Source organism: Oratosquilla oratoria, chromosome 15, assembly GCF_046742065.1.
Source record: "Oratosquilla oratoria isolate Oo_2021 chromosome 15, ASM4674206v1, whole genome shotgun sequence".
Classification (NCBI taxonomy): domain Eukaryota; kingdom Metazoa; phylum Arthropoda; class Malacostraca; order Stomatopoda; family Squillidae; genus Oratosquilla; species Oratosquilla oratoria.
Window position 1 is genome coordinate 28,608,615 of NC_134791.1, and position 8,039 is coordinate 28,616,653.

Genomic DNA, 8,039 nt, shown 5'->3' on the forward strand with positions numbered 1-8,039 from the left:
AAGGAATTTACTCATTTCGAGTAGCGGCGAAAGGGAAATCGACAAGAGTTCCTGGCGGAAGAGGGGCGCGGCGAGTTGTCGTACTCACTGTCTGATCCGCCTGACCCAGTGATGAGGTCAGGTCAGGTCAGATCAGACCGGAGATGAGCTGTGGCTGTGAGCTGTCTAGAAAAGACCACTTAATTTCGCAAGATTTTTGTGAGAGTTGAAGAACGGTCTATTAGAAAAGGAAGGATAGCGACGTGAAAATAGTGGCTATTGTCAACAAGTGCTTTGAGTGTGGATCAGGAGGTTTAGGCGTGGTCACGGAAGTCCGCATAGGTGTTCGGTTCTCGGGGTATATTGTGTGCGGATCAGTGGCGGCGCCAGGGGGGGCTTTAGCCCCCCCCCCAAAAAAAGTGCCCCCATTAGCCCCCCCAACTGAAATGAGCAAATTGAAAATTTAAAACACTCATTGAAATAATTTTATTTAGTGGAATTTTTAATTGCCAGGGCTAAAGATTTGTCAGCCATCAGTGCTAGCCCAACCATTAACCCCCTCCCCTTCTGAAATGAGGATAATATATGTGTATTATCATATTACTATTAGCCCCCCAAAAAATTTGCTCAGCCCCCCCTTAGCCTCCCCAACTAAAAATTCCCGGCGCCGCCGCTGGTACGGATATATATATATATAATTTTTTTTTTTTTTTTTTTTTTTTTCTTTTTCTTTCTTCCATTAACCAAAACATCAACCAACAAAATTAAGAGAGGGGTCGGAGGCTAAGATGGAAACATTTTTAGAGGTAGATAAATTAAAGTAAGATGCAGGAGGAGAGGAAGTTAGAAATGAAGTTAATTTCAGTAGGAGAGAAAGCGTATGTAGATGTTAGTGCGTGTAATTGTGTTTCTTGTTTGCGATGTGCTTGTGTGTGTGTGCCACGTAAGGAGGGTTGCTTCCTCTATACGCTTGACCCAGTGCCGGAAGAGTGACTACATGAGGTCAGGTCAGGTCAGACCGGAGTTGAACTGTGGAAAATATATATTTATTATTTGTCTTTAGTATTCGTCTTTTGTCGTTTGTCTTTATTCATATTTATAGTTTATTTTTGTTTATCTTATCGTTACTATTTATTTACGGTATTTTGTTATTTGTTTATATTTGTTTTATTTCATTGTATCCAATTATTAATTTATTTATTTATTTATTTTTCGTTAATTTGGTTTCATCATGTTTGATTTTTCCGACGTCTATCCCTCGGAACAAACATAGGCACGCCATCGTTTGTCCTTTTTTGGCGGGAAAATGGTCTACAGTTCCGTTACAAGGTTTTTGAAACTCCGTGCATTGAATTTAAAGATTTCACAACGATACGGTAGGGTTTGTATAAACGTAACATGAACCGCCGTGCCATTGGTGTCAGGATAGAAGCGCTGGTTAAGTAGAGTTGATCGCAACAACAACTGTTTGGGGTGTCGACTTGCTGGGTCCATTTCGATCGTGTTTCACACTGCCTACTCGAGTTCGAGTCCTGAAACTACTGGTGAGTTCTGCTCACCCTGCATGTAGGCAGCGGGTATAGGCTCGAGTCCCTTGCCTAATTTGAACTATGAAGATTAGACGCTTACTATTACTACTAGTAGGTTATTCCATTTGTCAGGGACTCTTCGGAATATTTATATATTTTTCTCTATATATACATGTAATTATATATATGTATATGTATGTATGCAGGCGTTGTTGAAGTCTACAGCAGTGGTAGCATCGTTCACTTTGAAGTACTCTCAATATGTCTTACGAGAGAGCAAAAGTTGAAGGCCAGGGTATTGATAAATTCACCAATGTGCATGTTGCTTTACTCGAGACGTCTTTCGACCCAATTAGTGGTGATCGTTAGGAGTTACAATAGCTTGAATACAAAACAGGAATGAAATATGGTGCGTGACGGGTGGGATTTTGTGCCCACGAAGAATCCCTGGGAGAGGATGTCGATCAAGCTACCCACGGAGCTCATCCAGTTGCCCGTAGGTTGCTGGTGAGATTTCTTCATAGATGGGAGCGAAACTACTGGGCGTAGTTGTATATTGATAGAAGGTTTATCCAAACGAATCAAAACTGATTCAGCCATCCTTAATCTCTTCCTATCTTTGTGGCGGTAAAGAACGGGTCTTTGTGTTTTCAATTGTTATCTGGTGAGGGGATTTCCATGGACCTTGTTGTCGAGGCGAAGGATAGCCCCATCCCGTAAATGTGCTGTCGTCCTTTTAGACATGGTGGTAGTAGTTGAACCTGTATACCGAGAATTAGGCGACTACAGTCACCAAAGTTACAGTGATATTGGTAAATAAGGTTCTCTGTGACCTTGTCTGTGGGAGGCAGCTGGTTTTCATGACGAGACTGGACGTCCTGTTTGTTTTGTAAAAAAAAAAAAAAAATACGAATTTTAGGGTTGCTCTCTCATAAGACCAAAATGTCTCCTGTTGGCATGTTCCTCATTTGTAATCCTTTGACGTATTGAGAGTACTTCATACAAAGTAAACAATGCTACCACTGCTGTAGACAACAACGCCTGCATTCAAAATTGCGTCCTCCCAATATATATGTGTATGTATATATATATAATATATATATATATATATATGTATATATATATTGTTGTGTTTTTGTATTGTATATGTTTTGCTCAGATTTTGTAATTTATACTAACGCCACCCCTTCTGACCCCTCTGCTTGCATTATGATGTTGTCTTTCTTGTTAGTAAATCAGCAATTAATGCATAAATAATGTAATCTTATCTTCGGTTGTTTTCCTACGTACTTAACCCTTCCCCTTTGCTTTCCCTGCCGGCAGGTGATTCTATTTGTCTTTGTGGTTCGACGTGAGAACAGAAGAATGGAGGAGACTGAAAATGACCATAGGGCCTACACTAAGCAGTTCTATGTCCATAACCACCCATCATTCCTGTCCATAAAATGATCTCATCTTCTCTTAAAACAAGCAGTTATTTCAACGCTCACTACATGGTTAATAAGACTATTTCATCCGTTATCCACTCAATTGGTAAAGCAGTTCTTGACTATTTCCTTATTAAATATACGACGTCTGTAGCAAAGAAGCTAAACCCTTGATTGAGGGAAATACACGGTACAACTAGGCCTTTGTATGTGTGTGTGTATATTTTATATATATATATATATATATATATATATATATATATATATATATATATATATGTATACTGCATATATATATATATATATATATATATATATATATATATATATATAATACACACAAAACTACAGTTGGCCACACGTATAAAGCATTTGATAAAAACACAAACTTCCATGTTTTATCGGGTCATTTACAAGAGGTAATTCGAACTGATAAAGTTGTTGCATGACCCGTGATGAACGTTGCATGGGGAACGCTGTTGATGCGTCATTTCTATTTTCGTTTGGTTTATCTATTTATTTTGTTTATTTGTTTTATATATCTATTTCTTTGTTTTATATATTTGTTTTATTGTGTTTATATACTCGTATGCTTGACTTACAGTTGCGAAATGATTATTATTTTATTTTATCTTATTTTATCTTTATTTTTTTTTTTTTGCCTTTTCGTTTTATTCGTCGTATTCGACAGCAAAGAAAAATATTTTTGTTACATTTACAAATTAGATTGCAACTTGTTTGCGCAATAATATTTGAAACCCATTTAAATACGAATAAACTATGAACAGCGAAGAGGGACCTCATCCCTCACGTACACACAAGAGTTTGTTGATTTCGGATTGAGGTCGACAGTCAATCGATTCGTGGACGACATTTCCCGTCTGTAGGAACCAGAAGGTCGCTCGAAGAGGCAGAGCCTCCGAGAACAGATTATTTTATTTCTTTTAGATAATTTGTTCGAATTTGTATCGCGAATAAATATAGGACCTTCTTAGGGCAGTCTACTGCTGCTATACAGTATATATTACTAATAGAGGTATTCAAATGGGTTAAGGGCTTTAACAAGGGTGATGCAGAGAAGGTCATCATATTAAGGTCACAGAGCAGGACTCGGAGTAATGAATTTAAATTGGGGAAAATTTAGATTTAAGAAGGAAATAGGCAAGAACTGGTTTACCAATTGGTTGGTCAACGATTGGAATAGACTTAGTAACTGTGTAGTAGTGTTAGTTGAAACAATGGTTGATATAAGAGAAGGTTAGATAACTTTATAGATGGGAATGGTAGGTGGTAATGGACATGGAACTGTCTAGTGTAAGCCTTATGGTCTCTTGCAGTCTCCTTTATTCTTGTGTTCGTATGTATTACAGTGAGCAGACCTTTCCAGCACACCGTAAAGTTTATTTAAACACTTCAGATCAAAGAACATTACAATAGAGGGTTGACCGAGATTGGTTATATGTTTGACCAACGAAAGTGCAGAATTTCTAAATTAATAAAACCGTCTGGGTTAACTAGAACAAAGAATTTATTTTCATTTATTTATTTATTTATTTATTTATCTAATTATTCTCTCTTGCCGGGCATAGTTTCAGATCGGCATTGCAGTAACCAAGGTCAAGATCATTACCATGACCTTTTCAGGTGGCACACACTCCCATCCAAGGTCACCATGAGACTTGTTCATGACAATTCGGGTCAGCTGTGTGTCTGACCTTGATGTCAGCTGTGTCGGACCTTTATGTCAGATGTGTTGGACCTTGATGTCTGCTGTGTGTCTGACCTTAATGTCAGCTATGTGTCTGACCTTGATGTTAAATGTATGTCTGACCTTAGAGTCAGTTATGTCTAACCTTGATGTCAACAGTGTCTGACCATGATGTCATTTGTGACCAGTCCTCGGTGAGGGTCACCTATGGTCTTTTAAAGTCATGGCCCATGCAAAAATTCTAAGGTCATCCTCTTGGTTTTCTTCGGTGTCTGCCGAGTGCCTCTGAGGACTGGTCCTCTTGGGGGTGCCCGACTTCAACTGAGGATCTTTTGGATTTGAATTTCACGAAAGATGAAGGCTTTTGGGCTTGAGACTCGTGAAGCCCAGAGGATCTTTTGGGCATGAGATTCGGGAAGTCCGCGTGATCTCATGTATTTGAGCCTCTGAAACCCTAGAGGATATTTTAGGTTTGAGCTACAAGCCCAGGAGATCTTTTGGGCTTGAGATTCGGCAAGCCCAGGGGATCTGTTGGGCTTGAGTCCCTGAAAGTCCAGAGGATCTTTAGGGTTTGAACTGCAAGAATACCCAGGGGGTCTTTTGGGCTTGAGCTCCAAGAAGCCCAAATGATCTTCTGCGATCGAGATGCTGAAAGCTAAAGGAACTTTTGGGCTCGAGTCGCTGAAAGCCCAGAGAATCGTTTGGGCTTGAGCCTCAGGAAGCCCAGGTGATTTCTTAGGCTTGAGACGCAGGAGTCCTAGTGAATTTTTGGGCTTGAGACTCAGGAAGCTCAGAGGATCTTTTGGGCTTGGGTTTCAGAAGCCCAGAGGATCTTTTGGGCTTGGGTCTCAGGAAACCTAGAGGATCTTTTGGGCTTGGGTCTCTGAAAGCTCAGAGAATCTTTTGGGGTTGGGTCTCAGAAGCCCAGAGGATCTTTTGGGCTTGGGTCTCAGGAAACCCAGATAATCTTTTGGGCTTGGATCTCAGGAAGCTTAGAGGATCTTTAGGGCTTGAGACTCAAGAAATCCAGAGGATCTTTTGGCCTTGAGAATCGGGAAACGCAGAGGATATTTTGGGCTTGTGTCTCAGGAAACCCAGAGGATCTTTTGGGCTTGAGACTCAGGAAACCCAGAGGATCTTTTGGGTTTGGGTCTCAGGAAACCCAGAGGATCTTTTGGGCTTGGGTCTCAGAAAGCTCAGAAAATCTTTTGGGCTTGGGTCTCAGGAAACCCAGAGGATTTTTGGGACTTGAGACTCAAGAAACCCAGAGGGTCTTTTGGCCTTGAGAATCAGGAAACCCAGAGGATCTTTTGGGCTTGTGTCTCAGGAAACCCAGAGGGCCTTTTGGGCTTCAGACTCAGGAAACCCAGAGGGCCTTTTGGGCTTCAGACTCAGGAAACCCAGAGGACCTTTTGGGCTTGGGTCTCAAGAAGTATAGAGTATCTTTTGGGTTTGTGTCTCAGGAAACCCAGATAATCTTTTGAGCTTGAGACTCAAGAAACCCAGAGGATCTTTTGGCCTTGAGAATCAGGAAACCCAGAGTATCTTTTGGGCTTGGGTCTCAGGAAACACAGAAGATCTTTTGGGCTTGAGACTCAGGAAACCCAGAGGATCTTCTGGGTTTGAGCTCCAAGAAGCCCAGAGAATATTTTAGGCTTGAACTCAAAGAAGCCCAGAGAATTTTTTGGGTTTGAGACTAAGGGAGCCCAGGGGATCTTTTTGGGCTTGAGGCTCAGGAAGCCCAAGGGATCTTTTGGGCTTGAACTGAAATAATTCCAAATTGTGGGCTTGAGAATGGAAGGCCAAATATTTTGGGTTTGAATATTAGAAAGCCCAAAGTATATTTTGGAGTTCAGACTCAGGAAGCCCAGAAGATATTTTTTATTTTATTATTATTATTGTTATTATTACTTTATTTCATTTATTTTTTAATGCTTGAGCTGCAAGAAGCCCAGTCCAAAGACCGAGGGTGCTGCGCTTCCAAATAGAGGTAAGGAAGTTGACGGGGTTTGAAGGTAGACGGCAGGGAGATGACTGACGTCCTTGTTGAAGGACCACCTCACGCAAGTGCTACTCGCACCATAAGCTCTCAAGGAAAATGTATTAATTGGTTAGTTAATCCAATTGGCGTAACTTCTCACACGTCGGATGGTTCTCAATAAATAAATACATGCCGTAACGTGCGAGTTGATGTCGGGGAATGTGTCGGACAAGTTCCAGAGCTTTCCTTTTTTCACGTCCTGCATAGCACGATGGTAACGTCCTTGCCTTGTAAACGGTCGATAAAGGGCCAAGGCCCAGTGGTGGAGCAACTTAATCCAATCGCCGTAACTTAACTGTGTGTGTGTTTATATATATATATATATATATATATATATATACATGTATGTGTGTGTGTATGTAGATATATCTGTATATTGATTGTATTAATTTTAGCCTCGTCGTCTGTCCTCATGTGCAGGTAGATATTCCTAATTTTCACAATCTAGATCTAGACTCAAGTAATTAATAATTGAGTTTTTGATTTATAAAGTCTGAAGTGACTTAAGTGTGCATTGTCCTAAAAGCAGCGATAGAAGTAGAATGTGGTAATGCCGTTTTTATCATTTTTATTTATAATTATTATTATTATTATTTTATAAGTCTTCAAATGAAGATCAGATTCCGGAGATATAAATCATAGAACCGTTTTATGATATCTCGTTTGCAAAACCCAATATCATCTACAAACCCGTGACCTCAAAAAAGGTCATGACCTAGAAGAGGACACCAAGAAGAATGACCGGAGGTTAGGTTAGGAAGCCGTTCGTGTGACACCTGCAGCAGGTGGCACGGCGCCAAACGCCACGGGGAGCGGGGGGCGGGGAGGGGGACCATAACGGGTCCGTGGAATGCCACCCCCCCCCCCCTCGGTCACGCGTCGCATTGCTAAGCAGAATAACACGGACAGTCCACTTGACTAGAGAAAGAAGGTTTGGGTGTTCGCGTTTGTTTACGTACCAGTAGACCCATCTCAACCTAGCCAACTCAATTTCAGAATTGTGCAGTTATCAGTGATGATCTCGTATCATCTAAGCTTGGTATTTCCGCCTCAGGGAAGGCAAATAAGATTCTAGGACTAATTGAGCGATCTTTTGGTTTTAAACGTCCATCTGTCAATAACAAGCTATATAATTCGTTAGTTCGTCCACATTTGGAGTATGCTGTATCCGTGTGGTCACCGAATCTCATAAGGACATTGACAGACTGAAAAAGTACAGCGGCGAGCCACAAAACTTATTCCAAATATCAGAAACAAATCATACGAAAAATCGACTAAAAGATATTGATTTATTTTCTCTAAAAAAAGCGTAGGCTCAGGGGTGATTTGGGACAGGTTTTTAAGATTCTAAAGAG

The 8,039-nt window shown here is 40.7% G+C and overlaps 1 protein-coding gene across 7 annotated transcripts in view; it reads left to right on the forward strand.

The window, feature by feature from the left end:
• Positions 1-8,039, forward strand: part of LOC143033365 (protein DOP1A) — a 73,330-nt gene that overhangs the window by 18,612 nt on the left and 46,679 nt on the right. The window lies entirely within an intron of this gene.